Source organism: Oncorhynchus gorbuscha, unplaced genomic scaffold (assembly GCF_021184085.1).
Source record: "Oncorhynchus gorbuscha isolate QuinsamMale2020 ecotype Even-year unplaced genomic scaffold, OgorEven_v1.0 Un_scaffold_1002, whole genome shotgun sequence".
NCBI lineage: Eukaryota > Metazoa > Chordata > Actinopteri > Salmoniformes > Salmonidae > Oncorhynchus > Oncorhynchus gorbuscha.
The window spans coordinates 7-18,642 of record NW_025745919.1 but is presented as its reverse complement, the minus strand read 5'-3'; the positions used below and the strand labels follow the sequence as shown (position 1 = coordinate 18,642).

Genomic DNA, 18,636 nt, shown 5'->3' with positions numbered 1-18,636 from the left:
TGTTCCCCCAAAAGAAGAGTTATACATATAGGCTAGCTACAAGCAGCAATGACCTGGGACCAAGACTTTTGACTCTTCCTCAAATATTTTGCCCTTATTTAAGTCATCAAATTCAGCCACAAAGCCAACTCAGTGTCTAGGGATGTCTATCTGAAAGCAGCAATGGTGGGATTTGAACCTGGGCCGCCATGGGTTGGCATGTACAAGACGAAGGCACTAGCCCATGCAGGCCTCAGGGTTGAGAACTATGGAGGAGTCTGTATGTATGAACTACAGGTTCTGGTCTTGACTCAATCTTTTGCTCTTACACCAATCTCATAATATAGAATAATATCATTTATGCCATTTATCAGACACTTATATCTAAAGCAACTTACTGTCATGCGTGCCAAAAACGCTTTACATATGAATGGTCCCGGATATTGAACCCACTATCATGGCATTGCAAGCACCATGCTCTACCAACTGTGCTACAGAGGACCACTATGTGGGTAGTGGACAAGTGTATATTGAAGGAAAAAGTATACCATATTGAGATGCATAGCCAGCAGGGGCTCCAACTAGCCTGGGACCAGTCTGTTATCTAACGTCCCAGTCCCACTCTGTGTCAAATACCAAAGATTTACCAGATGTATTGGGTCACAATTTACACCATCCCTCCAAGTTTGGTCTCTGTAGGTCGAACTATAGGTCGAACTCTTAAAATTGGAATAATAATAATAATATGTCAGAATAATAATATCCTTAACAAGAACACTAACTGTAAGTTGCTCTGGATAAGAGTATCTGTTACATGACTAATATATATAATAATAAGAGTTTTCCGGCCCGATTCAGGGTTTGGACCCCTAATTATGCACCACATGTACAATTCCAACGGGGGGCAGCATAGGCACTGGCAGTGTAATTGACCCATCCCAGGCAGTGTAATTGACCCATCCCAGGCAGTGTAATTGACCCATCCCAGGCAGTGTCCGGTCCTTGTGCCCATATATCCCTGAGTCCATATGTCTGTGTTGTGTCATCACTATTTGGGAATGCTAGACAAGACGGAAGAACCTCACTTTCTAACCTTTAACCTTTCCCATCACCTTATCTCTAACCATCACCTTTTCATTTAAACTGATAGCAAATAACTCCTGGATATTGATGAAAGTTTCTTGGTTGTCCTTGTGGCCATCTCGTGACTGCTGAGAGGGTCGGTCTATGAGTAGAAGGTGAGGACGCTCTTGTGGTTGCCTCTGATCAACATGGTGGGAGGGAGGTTCTTGGTGAGGATGTCCAACCAGGCCATGTAGAGGTGGTCAGAGACTGAGCCTAGACGGGCGATGGGCATACTCCTGCAAAGAGGGAAGTACAGTATTAAACCTAAGTTATCTAAACAGTTGGCTATTAGCAGCAGGGTCACCACTATATGTCCGTGGGTGTCTCAGGGGGATTTCACACATGCGTCTAATACACAGTTGAAACAGGACAGATATAAGCACCAACCAGATGATTATTATTGTTGTTATTATTGTTATATACCTCAGTTAGCTTCATAGTTTTGTGACACATTGGACTATCATATTTCTGTCTTTTTTACAGAGAGATTGATAGATGATGATATGGCTCTTGTTGGTGTCTCTTATAATTAGGGCCTAGAGTTTTTCCTGAATACTTGGTGACCTGACCAGGAAAAACCCTACAGTATATTGTACTTACACTATGATGAGGTTGGCAGCTCGGGAGTTCTCCTGCAGTAGTTCATTCAGCCTGACCTGGAGGTTGGTCTGGAGGAGAGAGGACACAAAGTGGTGGTGGGCCACATGGTTGGTATGACAACCATGTAATGCTTCAGTGAAAACACAGCTGTCTACTTCTGTTGCTACTGCATCATGGGACTGTTGGATTCTATTGTCCAGATGAATACATTACATTCTACTACAAGAAGATAGAGTTGAGCACAGTGCTTGATGTGGACTGAAAAAGGTTCCGGTACTCATTTTGGGTGCAGTTACTGTTTATATTTAGGTGCAGGAGCTCCACAATACTTGGGAGCTAATATTCTATAAGAGTAAAAGGAGCTCAAGCAATGGAACATTTGAGGTAGAAGTAGAAGTTATTGGTCTCTGTGGTGAGCATTGTGCAGTGGTCTGTCTCTACAAGTCTCTATGGTGAGCAGTCACTGGTCTGCCTCTAGACTCCACCTTTCCTCGAAGGTGTCCAGCTCGGCGTCAGAGATCTTCCAGGGGTTGTCTTTCCTCAGAGCCTCGGCCAGAGTGGTGCTCTTTGACCCCTCGTGAAGACGGAACGGCTCAATCATGTCCTCAAACATCTTCCAGCTGGGGGACGAACACAGACAGGAGTTAGCTGGGTTAATCAGGTATTAGTCACTGATCCTATGACTTCAGATATCAGGAATATTCTGTTTTGTTATCATTGTGCATGTTATCATTCATCTTGGCACAGAATGAAATCGACTACTCTGACACCAGAGATGGAGCAGTTTGAAGCTGAGTTGTCTTTTCTTGTGTAAATACTGAATGAGACAAAGTTCTGCATCTGTTTTATATAGTCATTAACTATCTCACTATAATAGATCCTTTATCCATTTCCTGACTGGTGTTGCTTTCGGCTGACTGCTGATCACATCCCTGACGTGTGGTTGGTCAGCTGAGAGTGACCTCACGGCTACAGTACAGAATGTCTGGAATCTCTCCCACCACAGCATGTGAGCGACAGTGTGTGTGTGTGTGTGAGCAGTCACATCTCCCCAAGTGTGTGTGTGTGTGTGTGTGTGTTTATATTACCTGTTAGAGTTGGGGTTTTGGGTGATGTCGTCGATGACGTGGATGTCTGCATATTTGATCCTGAACTTCTCCAGCAGAGACTTCATCCTATAAACACAGACACACACAGAGGCACACACTGATCACCACTGCTATGAGCTGCGATATAACAGGTCTTATTTCCAAAGATGTGCTTGTTTAGCCAGTCTGTTTCTGCTCTCTTGCCAACTCCTTATGGAATTGTAAAGTGTGACATGACCATGGCAGAAAGGGATTAGTAACAAGTACAAACAGATCTGGGACCAGGCTAGTGGTTGTTGATGATTAGACTGTATTATCTTCCTCTATTCATAAATGATTGAAATTGATCATACGTACTCATGTCTGTCCTGCTCGACACGTCCCGGCTGGCCAGCGATGAAGATCCTCATCTTACAGTCCTTGAACTTCTTACGGGTTGTCAGGATGTAGGGCAGCAGTAGGGTTAGACCTGACCCACAGACAGAGAGAGAGAGACAGTGAGAGAGAGAGAGGCCATGAGCGAGAGAGAGACAGTGAGAGAGACAGAGTGTGTGTGAGAGAGACAGACAATGAGAGAGTGAGAGAGACAGACAGAGAGCTAGAGACAGACAGAGAGAGAGACAGAGTGAGTGTGTGTGAGAGAGACAGACAATAGAGACAGACAGAGACAAGAGTGAGAGAGCTAGATACACAGACAGAGATACAGGCAGAGAAAGAGAGAGTGTGAGGGAGGAGGAAGGTAGGTAGCTATTTCAATCTATAAGCCTATTATGTGAAGATGTTGTGGTCTATAATGAAGAGTGATATAGACATGCTGTGGTCTATATAATGAAGAGTGATATAGACATGCTGTGGTCTATAATGAAGAGTGATGTAGACATGCTGTGGTCTACATAATGAAGAGGGATATAGACATGCTGTGGTCTATATAATGAAGAGTGATGTAGACATGCTGTGGTCTATAATGAAGAGTGATATAGACATGCTGTGGTCTATAATGAAGAGTGATATAGACATGCTGTGGTCTATAATGAAGAGTGATGTAGACATGCTGTGGTTTATAATGAAGAGTGATGTAGACATGCTGTGGTCTATAATGAAGAGTGATATAGACATGCTGTGGTCTATATAATGAAGAGTGATATAGACATGCTGTGGTCTATAATGAAGAGTGATGTAGACATGCTGTGGTCTACATAATGAAGAGGGATATAGACATGCTGTGGTCTATATAATGAAGAGTAATGTAGACATGCTGTGGTCTATAATGAAGAGTGATATAGACATGCTGTGGTCTATAATGAAGAGTGATATAGACATGCTGTGGTCTATATAATGAAGAGTGATGTAGACATGCTGTGGTCTATAATGAAGAGTGATATAGACATGCTGTGGTCTATAATGAAGAGTGATGTAGACATGCTGTGGTCTATAATGAAGAGTGATATAGACATGCTGTGGTCTATAATGAAGAGTGATATAGTGATATAGACATGCTGTGGTCTATAATGAAGAGATGTAGACATGCTGTGGTCTATAATGAAGAGGATATAGACATGCTGTGGTCTATAATGAAGAGTGATATAGACATGCTGTGGTCTATAATGAAGAGTGATATAGACATGCTGTGGTCTATAATGAAGAGTGATATAGACATGCTGTGGTCTATAATGAAGAGTGATATAGACATGCTGTGGTCTATAATGAAGAGTGATGACATGCTGTGGTCTATAATGAAGAGTGATATAGACATGCTGTGGTCTATATAATGAAGAGAGTGATATAGACATGCTGTGGTCTATAATGAAGAGTGATATAGACATGCTGGGAAGAGTCTGTGGTCTATAATGAAGAGTGATATAGACATGCTGTGGTCTATAATGAAGAGTGATATAGACATGCTGTGGTCTATAATGAAGAGTGATATAGACATGCTGTGGTCTATAATGAAGAGTGATCATGCTGTCTATCAAACATCCACCTAGACATCGAGACATGCTGTGGTCTATAATGAAGAGGATATAGACATGTTTCCTCTGGAACTGATATAGACATGCTGTGGTCTATAATGAAGACACCAGACATGCTCTATAATCACCAGACTACCTGGGGAGACATGGGTGGTCTATAATAAAGAGAGTGATATGCTGGGGGTCTATAATGAAGAGAGTGATATAGAACACATTAGCAATGTGTTTAAATAAAGAGTGATATAGACATTTACTAACCAAGAGAGTATGCTCAGTTCCTAATGAAGATTCTCTCTAGACATGCTGTGGTCTATAATCTCTGATATAGACATGCTGTGGTCTATATAATGAAGAGTGATATAGACATGCTGTGGTCTATAGGTTGAGTGATGTAGAGTGATCTATAATGAAAGAGTGACATGCTGGAGGTGAGAGTCTTGTGTAGATAAGTTCATGCTGTGGTCTATAATGAAGATGATATAGACATGCTGTTCTCCTCAGAGTGAGACATGCTGTGGTCTATAATGAAGATCCTATAGACATGCTGTGGTCTGGAGTGATATAGACATGCTGTCCTATCTCCATGCTGGGTCTATAATGAAGAGGATATAGACATGTTACAAATGAAGGGTTCTGCTGTGACTCATCATGAAGAGTGATATAGACATGCTGTGGTCTAGAAGAGTGATATAGACATGCTGTGGTCTATAATGAAGAGTGATAAACGTTTTATAATGAAGAGTGGAAGACATGCAAATGAAGAGTGATATAGACATGCTGTCCCTCCCTGTGTGATGTTTAGTCCATTTTCCACCAGATATCGACATGTTGTCCCTAACTGAGTAATGGTGGACACCAGCCTGTGGTCATTCACACGACTACCTAGACCACTGAAGAGTGAATAGAACACATTAGCAATGTGTTTATAATGAATAGTCATTAGACATGCTGGGGTCTGTTTCTCTGGAACTGAGTGCTGGGGAGATTCACCACGACTACCTGGGGAGACTCAAAGCCTCTCAACCAAGTATGCTGGGATAATGTCCCTAGGGAATACAACCGAGTGAGTGAGTGATCTGACCACTGTGAGGTCTTGTGTAGATAAGTTCCTGACTTCCTGAAGATTGTTTCCCTATTGAATAGCAACCCATCACATTCTCCAGATCCTTCTGTGGGCTCTCAAACCTCTCCTCTGGGGGCGTCCACGTTACAACAGGGTTCTATACAACATCATTAGTCACATTAGCCCAAAACGTTTTGCGATGGAAGACCAAAATGAAGTTTAGCCTCTCCCTGTTCAGTCCATTTTCCCTAGTGAATACAACCGATCACATTAGACCACTGTGTCTCAAACCTCTCCTGGGTTGTCCCTAGTGAATACAACCGATCACATTAGACCACTGTGTCTCAAACCTCTCCTGGGTTGTCCCTAGTGAATATGACCAATCACATTAGACCACTGTGTCTCAAACCTCTCCTGGGGGTTGTCCCTAGTGAATACAACCAATCACATTAGACCACTGTGTCTCAAACCTCTCCTGGGGGACCACCACAGAGTTTAAAAATATATAATATAATTAGAATTCATTTAACCTTTATTTAACTAGGCAAGTCAGTTAAGAACAAATTCTTATTTATAATGATGGCTCTACACCGGCAAAACCCAGGTAATGCTGGGCCAACTGTGCGCCGCCTATGGGAATCCCAATCACGGCCGGTTGTGATACAGCCTGGATATGATCCCGGGTGTCTGTAATGACACCTCAAACACTGCGATGCAGTGCCTTAGACCGCTGCACCACTTGGTAGCCCACATGTTTGCTTTAACCCTGCACTAACACATCCATCAACTAATCTACTAATCATCGAGCCCTGGAGTGGTTGAATAAGGTGTGTTAGTGCTGGGCTGGAACTAAAGCCAGGAAACCCTGTATCTCTCCAGGGCAGGAGTAACTACTAGATTAGTGTATCTATGACTCCTGGGGAGTGTCTCAAATTGCACTCTATTACCTATATAGTGCACTACTTCTGACTAGGGCCCATAGCCCTGCAGTGGCTCTGTTGGTAACAGTTTATTCAGTAGATGTTATTGTTAGGAGCTGATTAGATGTGACCTTCATCTACTGCCTCTGATCTATGGACCAAAGAGCTCTCCTTATCAACTCAATCAATGTTGTCAATGTTATCAATAGTCATTGTATGATTGGGGTTGTTATATGGAAACAGCCACACAACAAACCATGAGGATATGACTTGTGGTGTTTTTCTGACAAAGTGGGTGTACTTTAACCAGTACTATATCTATACAACAGCTCTATTTACATCACAGGCCCCGAGGCTGGAGTATTCTGACTGCTTCTGTTTTATACATTGGTGTGTGTGTGTGTGTGTGTGTGTGTGTGTGTGTGTGTGTGTGTGTGTGTGTGTGTGTGTGTGTGTGTGTGTGTGTGTGTGTGTGTGTGTGTGTGTGTGTGTGTGTGTGTGTGTGTGTGTGTGTGTGTGTGTGTGTGTGTGTGTGTGTGTGTGTGTGTGCGTGTGTGTGTGTGCGCGTGTGTGTACTCACCCTGAGCCTTTATGATGTGTGAGATGTCCAGTCCCTGGTTCATCCTTAGTACCACGGTTCCGTACTCAAAGTCAAATGCATCGCTAAAAACACACACCCGGCACAGGACATACACTTTAATAACACACAGTTAGCACTTATCTTGCTTATTTTGTGTGTTCTTCCTAACCTTCCTAACATTGAGTTGCACCCTCCTCCCCCCTTTGCCCTCAGAACAGCCTCAATTCATCGGGGCATGGACTCTACAAGATGTCAAAAGCGTTCCACTGGGATGGTGGCCCATGTCGACTCCAATGCTTCCCACAGTTGTGTCAAGTTGGCTGATTTCCTTTGGTTGGTGGACCATTCTTGATACACATAGGAAATGGTTGAGTGTGAAAAGCCCAGCAGCGTTGCAGTTCTTGACACAAACCAGTTGGTCTGGCACCTACCACCATACTCTGTTTAAAGGTAAATGTTTTGTCTCGGCCATTCTACCTCTGAATGCCACACATATACAATCCATGTCTCAATTGTCGCAATGCTTAAAAATCCTTCTTTAACCCGTCTCCTCTTCATCGTCACTGATTGAAGTGGATTTAAAAGGTGACATCAATAAGAGATCATAGCTTTCACCTGGAATCAGCTGGTCAGTCTGTCATGGAAAGAGCAGGTGTTCCACTCAGTGTATGAGTGTGACTTACTGCAGTACTCCTACATAGCTCTGTACGCCAGCTGTGTCTGCTGTCCTCCAGTCCTTCTTGAAGCCCATCATCAGAATGTTGGGTTTCAGACGACCCAGACCTGATGCCTAGGACAGAGAATGACAACAGGTTATACCACACAGGCTGATCCTGAAAGACTTACACTACCTGCATTCAAGCAGACCTGGGACAAAAACATGGAAAACACTTATAGTTTTCCTGCCTGGTACAATAAAACCAATGGAATCATCTCCAAACTGCAAACTTCACCAACCCTGCATGCTGGTCAACTTAAATCAAGGTCGCGTTTGGAAGTATTTGACATGATATGTATTTGACTCCAAGACCGCATTCCACTCAGAAAGGTTTGAAATCTTCTTCCATAAAAATGAAGTGTTTCCACTTTCTAGCAAAAATAGTATTTTATTAATGAAAAGTACATTCCAAAACACAGAAGTTGAGAATAGCCTAGTAAACAATACTAAAAGTTCTTAGTTTCACAGCATGATTAATTAACCTCCCTGATCTCTGAAGAGGTGTACACTGCCTTCGGAAATTATTCAGACCCCTCAACTTTTTCCACATTTTGTTACGTTACAGCCTTATTCTAAAATGGATTAAATAAATAAAAAATCCTCAGCAATCTACAGAGAATTCCCCATAATGACAGAGCGAAACAGGTTTTCAGAAACATTTGCGAATGTATTAAAATGTTAAACTGAAATTACGCTTATTTTGCTGTTACGTATTACGCTGCTGCTGTTATGAGACTTGAAATTGAGCTCAGGTGCTGTTCCTGTTTCCATTGATCATCCTGAGATGCTGTTAACTTGATTGGAGTCCACCTGTGGTAAATTCAATTGATTGGACATGATTTGGAAAGGTACACACCTGTTTATATAAGGTCCCACGCTGACAGTGCATGTCAGAGCAAAAAACAAGCTGCTGTTCAAAGGAATTGCTACGTTACGCTCCTACGAGACAGGATTGTGTTACGCTGCTGTTACGCTCTGGGGAAGGTTACGCATTTCTGCTGTTGAAGGCCACCAAGAAACAGTGGGCTCCATAATTTTTAAATGGAAGAAGTTTGGAACCACCAACACTCTTCCTAAAGCTGTCCACCCGGCCAAACTGATCAATCGGGGAGAACGCTGGTCAGGGAGGTACCAAGAACCCGATGGTCACTGCTGCCAGAGCTCTAGAGTTCCTCTGTGCTGATTACGAACCTTCCAGAGGGACAACCACGCTGCAGCACTTACCAATCAGGCCTTTATGGTAGAGTGCCAGACGGAGATCACTGCTCAGCTGGCTGCTGACAGCCCACTTAGAGTTTGCTGTTACGCACCTGTTACGCTGCTGAGAATGAGAAACAAGATTCTGATCTGATGTTACCAAGATTGAAGTCTTTGGCCTGAATGCCAAGCATCACGCTCTGGAGTAAACCTGGCACTATTACTACGCATGCTGGTGTTAGCTCATGCTGTTACGGATGTTTTTAGTGGCAGGGACTGGGAGACTAGTCAGGATCGAGGGAAAAATGAACGGAGCAATGTACAGAGATCCTTGATGAAAACCTGCTCCAGAGCCCTCAGGACCTCAGACTGTGGTGAAGATTCACCTTCCAATGTTAAAGACCCTGCACGCAGCCAAGACAATGCAGGAATGGCTGCAAGACAAGTCTCTGAATGTCGCTTGAGTGGTCCAGCCAGAGCCCGGACTTGAACCCTTGAACATCTCTGGAGAGATGTGAAAATACGCTGTGTTAGCAACGCTCCCCATCCAACCTGACAGAGTTTGCTGTTAGGATCTGCAGAGACGAGTGGGAGAAACTCCCTAATACAGATGCTGCTTGTAGCTGTCATGTTACGACTCGATGCTGTTACGCTGCCAAAGGTGCTTCAACAAAGTTACTGAGTAAATATTACATTTACTTATCTAAATGTAATATTTCGAGTTTATTTTTTTAATAAATTAGCAAACATTTCTAAAAACCTGTTTTGCTTTGTCATTATTGGGTCTTGTGTCTAGATTGACGAGGGGAAAAAACAATTGAATCCATTTTAGAATAAAGCTGTAACGTAACAAAATATAGAAATAGTTACGCTGTCTGAATACTTTGCTGTTACGCACTGTATTTGTCTACGATCTCATTACGCATTGTGTTAATCGCTGATAGACTATAGTTCTGTTTAATCTGCTGCTTTAAAGCTGCACCCTGTTGACGCCCACACTGTTACGCAGTCTTATCTACGCTCCAATGTGATACGCTGCCATAAATGGACCATAACTCTGCTGCTGTTTCCTACCTTCTTCTGGGCTGAGCTAGGCTGACTGCTGGGAGTTACGCTGCTGTGTAAAACTAGTTACGCTGCTGTTACGCTGCTGTTACGCTGCTGCTGTTACGCTGCTGTTACGCTGCTGCTGTTACTGCTGCTGTTACGCTGCTGCTGTTACGCTGCTGCTGTTACGCTGCTGCTGTTACGCTGCTGTTACGCTGCTGCTGTTACGCTGCTGCTGTTACGCTGCTGCTGTTACGCTGCTGTTACGCTGCTGTTACGCTGCTGTTACGCTGCTGCTGTTACGCTGCTGCTGTTACGCTGCTGCTGTTACGCTGCTGCTGCTACGCTGCTGCTGTTACGCTGCTGCTGTTACGCTGCTGCTGTTACGCTGCTGCTGTTACGCTGCTGCTGTTACGCTGCTGTTACGCTGCTGCTGTTACGCTGCTGCTGTTACGCTGCTGCTGTTACGCTGCTGCTGTTACGCTGCTGCTGTTACGCTGCTGTTACGCTGCTGTTACGCTGCTGTTACGCTGCTGCTGTTACGCTGCTGTTACGCTGCTGTTACGCTGCTGCTGTTACGCTGCTGTTACGCTGCTGCTGTTACGCTGCTGCTGCTACGCTGCTGCTGTTACGCTGCTGCTGTTACGCTGCTGCTGCTGTTACGCTGCTGCTGTTACGCTGCTGCTGTTACGCTGCTGTTACGCTGCTGTTACGCTGCTGTTACGCTGCTGCTGTTACGCTGCTGTTACGCTGCTGTTACGCTGCTGTTACGCTGCTGTTACGCTGCTGTTACGCTGCTGTTACGCTGCTGCTGTTACGCTGCTGCTGTTACGCTGCTGCTGCTATGCTGCTGCTGTTACGCTGCTGTTACGCTGCTGCTGTTACGCTGCTGCTGTTACGCTGCTGCTGTTACGCTGCTGCTGTTACGCTGCTGCTGTTACGCTGCTGCTGCTACGCTGCTGCTGTTACGCTGCTGCTGCTTACGCTGCTGCTGTTACGCTGCTGCTGTTACGCTGCTGCTGTTACGCTGCTGTTACGCTGCTGCTACGCTGCTGCTGCTTACGCTGCTGCTGTTACGCTGCTGCTGGTTACGCTGTTGCTGTATTACGCTGCTGCTGTTACGCTGTTGCTGTTACGCTGCTGTTACGCTGCTGCCACGTTACGCTGCTGTTGCCACGCTGTTACGCTGCTGTTACGCTGCTGCTGTTACGCTGCTGTTACGCTGCTGTTACGCTGCTGCTGTTACGCTGCTGTTGTTACGCTGCTGCTGTTACGCTGCTGCTGCTGTTACGTTACGCTGCTGTTACGCCTGCTGTTACGCTGCTGTTACGCTGCTGTTACGCTGCTGCTGTTACGCTGCTGTTACGCTGCTGCTTACGCTGCTGTTACGCTGCTGTTACGCTGCTGTTACGCTGCTGCTGTTACGCTGCTGTTACGCTTGCTGCTGTTACGCTACGCTAGTGCTGTTACGCTGTTACGCTATTACGCTGCTGCTGTTACGCTGCTGCTGTTACGCTGCTGCTGTTGCTGTTACGCTGCTGCTGTTACGCTGCTGTTACGCTGCTGCTGTTACGCTGCTGCTGTTACGCTGCTGCTGCTAAGCTGCTGCTGTTACGCTGCTGCTGTTACGCTGTTGCTGTTACGCTGCCACGCTGCTGTTACGCTGCTGCTGTTACGCTGCTGTTACGCTGCTGCTGTTACGCTGCTGCTGTTACGCTGCTGCTGTTACGCTGCTGCTGTTACGCTGCTGCTGTTACGCTGCTGTTACGCTGCTGTTACGCCAGCTGTTACGCTGCTGCTGTTACGCTTACGCTGCTGCTGTTACGCTGCTGTTACGCTGTTACGCTGCTGCTGTTACGCTGCTGTTACGCTGCTGCTGTTACGCTGCTGCTGTTACGCTGCTGCTGTTACGCTGCTGCTGTTACGCTGCTGTTACGCTGCTGTTACGCTGCTGCTACGCTGCTGTTACGCTGCTGTTACGCTGCTGCTACGCTGCTGCTGTTACGCTGCTGTTACGCTGCTGTTACACTGCTGTTACGCTGCTGCTACGCTGCTGTTACGCTGCTGCTGTTACGCTGCTGTTACTGTTACTGCTGCTGTTACGCTGCTGTTACGCTGCTGCTGTTACGCTGCTGTTACGCTGCTGTTACGCTGCTGCTGTTACGCTGCTGTGCTGCGCTGCTGCTGTTACGCTGCTGCTGCTGCTGCTGTTACGCTGCTGCTGTTACGCTGCTGCTGTTACGCTGCTGCTGTTACGCTGCTGCTGTTGTTGCTGCTGCTGTTGCTGCTGTTACGCTGCTGTTACGCTGCTGCTGTTACGCTGCTGCTGTTACGCTGCTGTTGTTACGCTGCTGCTGTTACGCTGCTGTTGTTACGCTGCTGCTACGCTGCTGCTGTTACGCTGCTGCTGCTGCTACGCTGCTGCTGCTACGCTGCTGCTGTTACGCTGCTGTTACGCTGCTGCTGTTACGCTGCTCTTGTTTCTTATGCTTTAGCACTCATCTCAGCTGCTGTTACGCTAGCCTGTTGAGGCTGTGTAATGTGTGCTGCTGCTGTTATCGCTGCTGCTGTTACAACCAACCTGCTGTCCTATTGTTTAGTTAACTGAACTGTGACATGTTGTAACAGCTGAATAGTCATATTATATAGAAAACAGTTTTAACCTCAAAGTAGAAGTTAAACATGATCAGATAAAATATTGAATTTGGCGCTTACTACTATAGCCCATAGAAACACATTGAATAACACATTTATAAATGGCAAAAAATACATTTTTAAAAATCATAAGGAATAAGCTGTTAATTGCTGTTTTGAATTGTATGCTGGTTTTGAATGTTGTCCTATATTATATCTGGTTTTGAATTGTCTGTCCTATATCTAGGAGATATTAGACATATTCTAAAAAGGTTTTGAATTGTCTGTCCTATATCTAGGAGATATTAGACATATTCTAAAAAGGTTTTGAATTGTCTGTCCTATATCTAGGAGATATTAGACATATTCTAAAAAGGTTTTGAATTGTCTGTCCTATATCTAGGAGATGTTAGACATATTCTAAAAGGTTTTGAATTGTCTGTCCTATATTATATTAGACATATTTGAAAAGGTTTTGAATTGTCTGTCCTATAACAGGAGATATTAGACATATTCTAAAAAGGTTTTGAATTGTCTGTCCTATATCTAGAGATATTAGACATATTCTAAAAGGTTTTGAATTGTCTGTCCTATATCTAGGAGATATTAGACATATTCTAAAAAGGTTTTGAATTGTCTGTCCTATATCTAAGAGATATTAGACATATTCTAAAAAGGTTTTGAATTGTCTGTCCTATATCTAGGAGATATTAGACATATTCTAAAAAGGTTTTGAATTGTCTGTCCTATATCTAGGAGATATTAGACATATTCTAATTTTTTTGGACACATATTTAACTCCATGCTTCTATCCATTTTTATGGGTTACCTTCAGACGAGTCCCGTGACACATGTGGGAGTCGTAGAGCAAAACTGAGAATACCATCGTGTTTGTGAGAGTCTCCCTTTTCCATAGTTTGTTGGCTCTTCGGACCCTACAGACTTTTTCATGAGAAGAGCGATTTTGGGGATGTCTCATGGTCTGACAAACACCGCTGTTGCTCGGCCACCTTCCACCACAGATGCGGAAGGGTGACAGGCCTGCGGTGGAGTGAGATACAGCCCATGCAGAAACTCATATCTCTAGCTTAAACTGATGGATTTTGATAGGGATTTTTTTATAATGTTGCTTAGATTGATGGACATGTGTCAATAGACTCTTAAGGATGAACCATTAGGCTTGATATCTCCATGAATTGATTCATTGTACTCATGTAAGAGGCAATGATACAAGTAGTATAGAAAGCCTTCCTAACAAAGTGTGTGTGTGTATCTATTATAAATGATGAATCCATGTGTAGGTTCCTGCAGCTGTCATTAACTACCACAGAGTCGTACTCCCAGGTGTACCCCATATATGTGTATCTATGAGAGGTGATTATATGTCCAGGTAGTAGACGTGGAGGTGTACCTGCATGAGGTTCTCAGTTCCCTGTCTGAAGGAGTCACAGGCCACTGCAGCATAGAAGGCTTTTCTTCTTCTTATTCAGCCACATCTGGTTCTTCTCCATTCCAGCGTTCACATCTGTCAATGTCTCTGTTCTGGGGCCCTGGGGAGAGATAGGAGGGGATATTATATTATCTCATAGCGCTGTGTGTGAAGGAGGAATTGAAGGATGAAGAACTTGGTGACTTTAATAAAATGTCTGTCCTCTTACCACAAAGACTTCACATGTGAGACAGAGTCCGTAGTTCTTAGTGAAACAATGAGCCAGGTCCAGGAGTGCCGGTCTGTTCTTAGGTGCTCCTGTCAGCACCATACACTGAGGTCTGAGGAGGGGGGATAACAGTCTTAACATTCTACACTTTCAGGTTAGAATGCAGAGCAGTATTGTACCTGTCCCCTCTAACCATGAACAGAGTAGGTTTTCCTCCCACTCGCCATCCAACAGCATAGTAAGAGGTGTAATACCAGTGGCTTCTGTTGGCTCTTACCGGAAGTTCTTAACATGGTCCTCTACTCCGGTCAGTGACAGAGCGTTGTTGACCGCGCTGACAAACGTCCACGGCCTGAGTGGACGAGCCCCAGTTCACATCTGAGGACAACAGAACACACTGATGTTAACACTGAACTTAGAGATGCTACGTATGTCATATGTAGTAGCTATGTACATCTTATGTCATCCCTATGTACTCATTCCTTTATCATAGTATTACTTTTGGCCAGCCCAGGCTTCCCATGTGGTAATGTACACTGGTTCTTTGTGTGTGACTGGTTCATATGTATTCTAATGTCAGCTTGATGCAAATCAATGTCTGTGTCTCACTTGGCTTCTTGACAGTGACGTAGACATATAGGAAGATCTCGATTGCGTAGGTGAGGAGAGCAGCCCACCAGTTGATGACAAACATCACACCACAGCAGAGCACCGCTCCAAACAGAGACAACCACATGTTGTAGTACCTGTATGCTGGCCTCCAGCCTACACAGGGGGAGATCACAGGAGACAACAGTTTGAGAGTTACAGAGAGAGTTAGAGAGCTGAGAGAGAGAGTTAAGGAGAGAGAGTTAAGAGAGAGAGAGCTAAAAGAGAGAGAGAGCTAAAGAGAGAGAGAGCGGGAGAAGAGAGCTAAAGAGAGAGAGAGAGAGAGAGAGAGAGAGAGAGAGAGAGAGAGAGAGAGAGAGAGAGAGAGAGAGAGAGAGAGAGAGAGAGAGAGAGAGAGAGAGAGAGAGAGAGAGAGAGAGAGAGAGAGAGAGAGAGAGAGAGAGAGAGAGAGAGAGAGAGAGAGAGAGAGACCTGTGTACCTGGGGACTTAGCGTATGAAGCGTGGAAGCAGGAGAAGTTGATGAGGCGTACGATGCCAGGAAGAAGTTGGAGATGATGGGCGCGATGACACAGATCGACACACACACACACACACACACACACACACACACACACACACACACACACACACACACACACACACACACACACACACACACACACACACACACACACACACACACACACACACACACACACACACACACACACACACACACACACACACACACACACACAGGGAGAGAGAGACACACATAAACACAGAGAGAGAGAGCGTGAGACACACACAACAGAGATTCATTTGAGTTGTTTGTGACATTACCAATATTAAACTAATTGGCGACTGTGGTTTATCTTAAATGTGTGTAGTGACCTCACTCACCAATGATTATGAAGGCGACAGCGATGATGAAAGTCAGAACGTAGCCTCTGATTGGCTCGTTGTTCTTGCCGTGTCCCTTGGCGAAGAACTTCAGTGCAGTGTAGATGTTGTCTTTACACAGAGCCTGAGAGGAGGGGGGCGAGAAGGTGAGGAGGTGAGGAGGAGCAGGAAGAGAAGGGTGGATGAAGAGGTGGGGGAGGAGGAAGAGAGAGAGGTAGAGGAGGGAGGAGTGGGAGTTAGCTGATTGTAACATAGTTTGACAATTGTTGTCATCTGGCTAGAAGAAACATGAAAAAGAGAGGGGCTCTGTTTCACTCATCATAGACCTTGTAGTAGTACCTGGAACCCTCAGAGCTGAGGAATGAGGATCAAGTGAGCAGACAGGTGATAGACCGTCGTGGGGACTGACCTGGAAGACTTTGGGTGCGCTGACGAGGGAGGCGAGGGCGGAGGAGAGGGTGGCAGAGAAGGTTCCTGCTGTGATGAGAGGACCGAACCCTGACACCATGGTCATCACCTGGGGAGAAGGAGACACAGGGGCTGTTTAGTTTCACTGGACTGTGTGTGTGTGTCTGGTTATTTTGTGTTGTTGTACTGAATGTGTAACTGTGTTGTTTGATTGCTGTTACATTGTTGTTGTTGTACCTGGAAGTTGTTCATGGAGCCAAACTTGCAGCTGCTGACATCACAGGAGGAGAAGTTCCATCCCTGCTCACAGGCAGCAGTGTTGGTACCGTTACAGAACATGTCCATCCCTATGGCAATGGTGTCGTTGATGTTTCCTGTTGCATCACGCACCACCGTGGCAGCTGATCAATCAGAAAACACAACAGACAAAACATTTAGGAGGGTTTCGTGTGTGTTTGTGTGTGCGTTCTTGTGCGCGCGTGCATCCTTACAGACACAGAGGGCGACTCCCAGGTATGTGACTCCAGTGATGAGGATGGCCAGCAGGGTTCCTTTAGGGAGAGCATCCTGGGCATCCTGCAGTAGAACCAGAGATAAACAGCAGAAGTGATAGCTGGAGGAAACAGTGGTTTGGGTCTATGGGATCATCATTCTCTGCTGTTTAAAGTGAAGGTGCCTGTTCACAGACACAATAAAGAGTATCTCTCTCTCTCTCTCTCTCTCTCTCTCTCTCTCTCTCTCTCTCTCTCTCTCTCTCTCTCTCTCTCTCTCTCACTCTCTCTCTCTCTCTCTCTCTCTCTCTCTCTAAGTAAAGCTACCAATGACTTCACACAGAAGAGGTTGTGCTACAGTAAAGCTACCCTAAAGAGAAATATACAGTAGTTTATAAAGCTACTAATGTTAAGAAACATGACTACAAGAACACATCTCTCTGGAGTCGTATGTGAACTGAGATCTGTGTGGTCAGGTAGAGGATTATTTTGCCCTTCATACCTTCAGGTCTCCAGAGATGTTAGCTCCGGCCAGGATACCCGTGGCAGCAGAAGAAGATGGAACACAGAGAAGAACGTCTCTCCATCTCGGAAGTTCGGCGGTAAGTTCTCCATAAATATTTTGGCTGTGGGGAGAAAGAGAAGAGAATAGATGTGGATGAGAAGGGTGTCTCTGTGTCAAACTGGTGATGCGTCTCTATGTGTCATTTGACAGAGTATAGAAAAATACATGTTCTCCTCCTGACCATGTGACCTGAGCAGGACAAACTCAGGGCTCTCCTCATGAAACTCATATAGCTTGATTATAAATGTGAGCATTATAAAGGTTATGTATTTGATGAACTCCTCTATCTATGTGAAGGAAACCTCTGTTGCCTTACCGTCATAGTTAAAGAATCCTTTGGACTTCTTGTCGGTGGAGGCTGGGATGCCAGTTCCTACGAAGACGTTGACGATGGCTATCAGGAGGATGATCAGCAAACCTATCTGGGCCTGAAGAGACAGGATCAACAGGTTAGTCTGGGTTACAAAGGTATGAAACTAGGGGACAGTTACAAGGTCACACCATTCCTCTCCAACAGCTGAAGAGGAGAAACCGACTGTGATAAGGAACTGAACACATACTGATCTCAGTTACGGGTCAATATCAGACATGCAATTGAAAGATGTCAAGTTGATATCAGTTGATTAATTTTCTACTGGAAACATGGGGATTTGAACCACACTGTATGTGGATCTGTCTCTAGCTGTACAGTGAAGTGCAGTGTAGCGTAGTGAGAGTAGCATAATGTAGTGTAGTGTATGTGTTGTGTATTATATCATGCTGTGTAGTATAATGTAGCGTTGGGTAGTGTATTATAATGTAGCGTATTATAATGTAGCGTAGTATAATGTATTGTAGTATAATGTAGTGTAGTATAATGCAGTATAGCATAGTATAATGTAGTGTAGTATATTATAATGTAGTGTAGTATAATGTAGTGTAGCTTAGTGTAGTATAATGTTGTATAATGTAGTGTAGTATAATGTAGAATAGTGTAGCGTAGTGTAGCATAGTATAATGTAGTACAATGTAGTGAGGTATAATGTGGTATAATGTTGTGTAGCGTAATGTAGTATAATGTAGTGGAGCAATGTAGTATAATATAATGTAGAGTAGTATAAT

At 44.7% G+C, this 18,636-nt stretch overlaps 1 pseudogene; it reads right to left on the bottom strand.

Moving 5' to 3' along the window:
* Nucleotides 1–1,223: 1,223 nt before the first annotated feature.
* Nucleotides 1,224–17,990, bottom strand: LOC124020947 (annotated as a pseudogene).
* Between the last annotated feature and the right edge of the window lie 646 nt (nucleotides 17,991–18,636).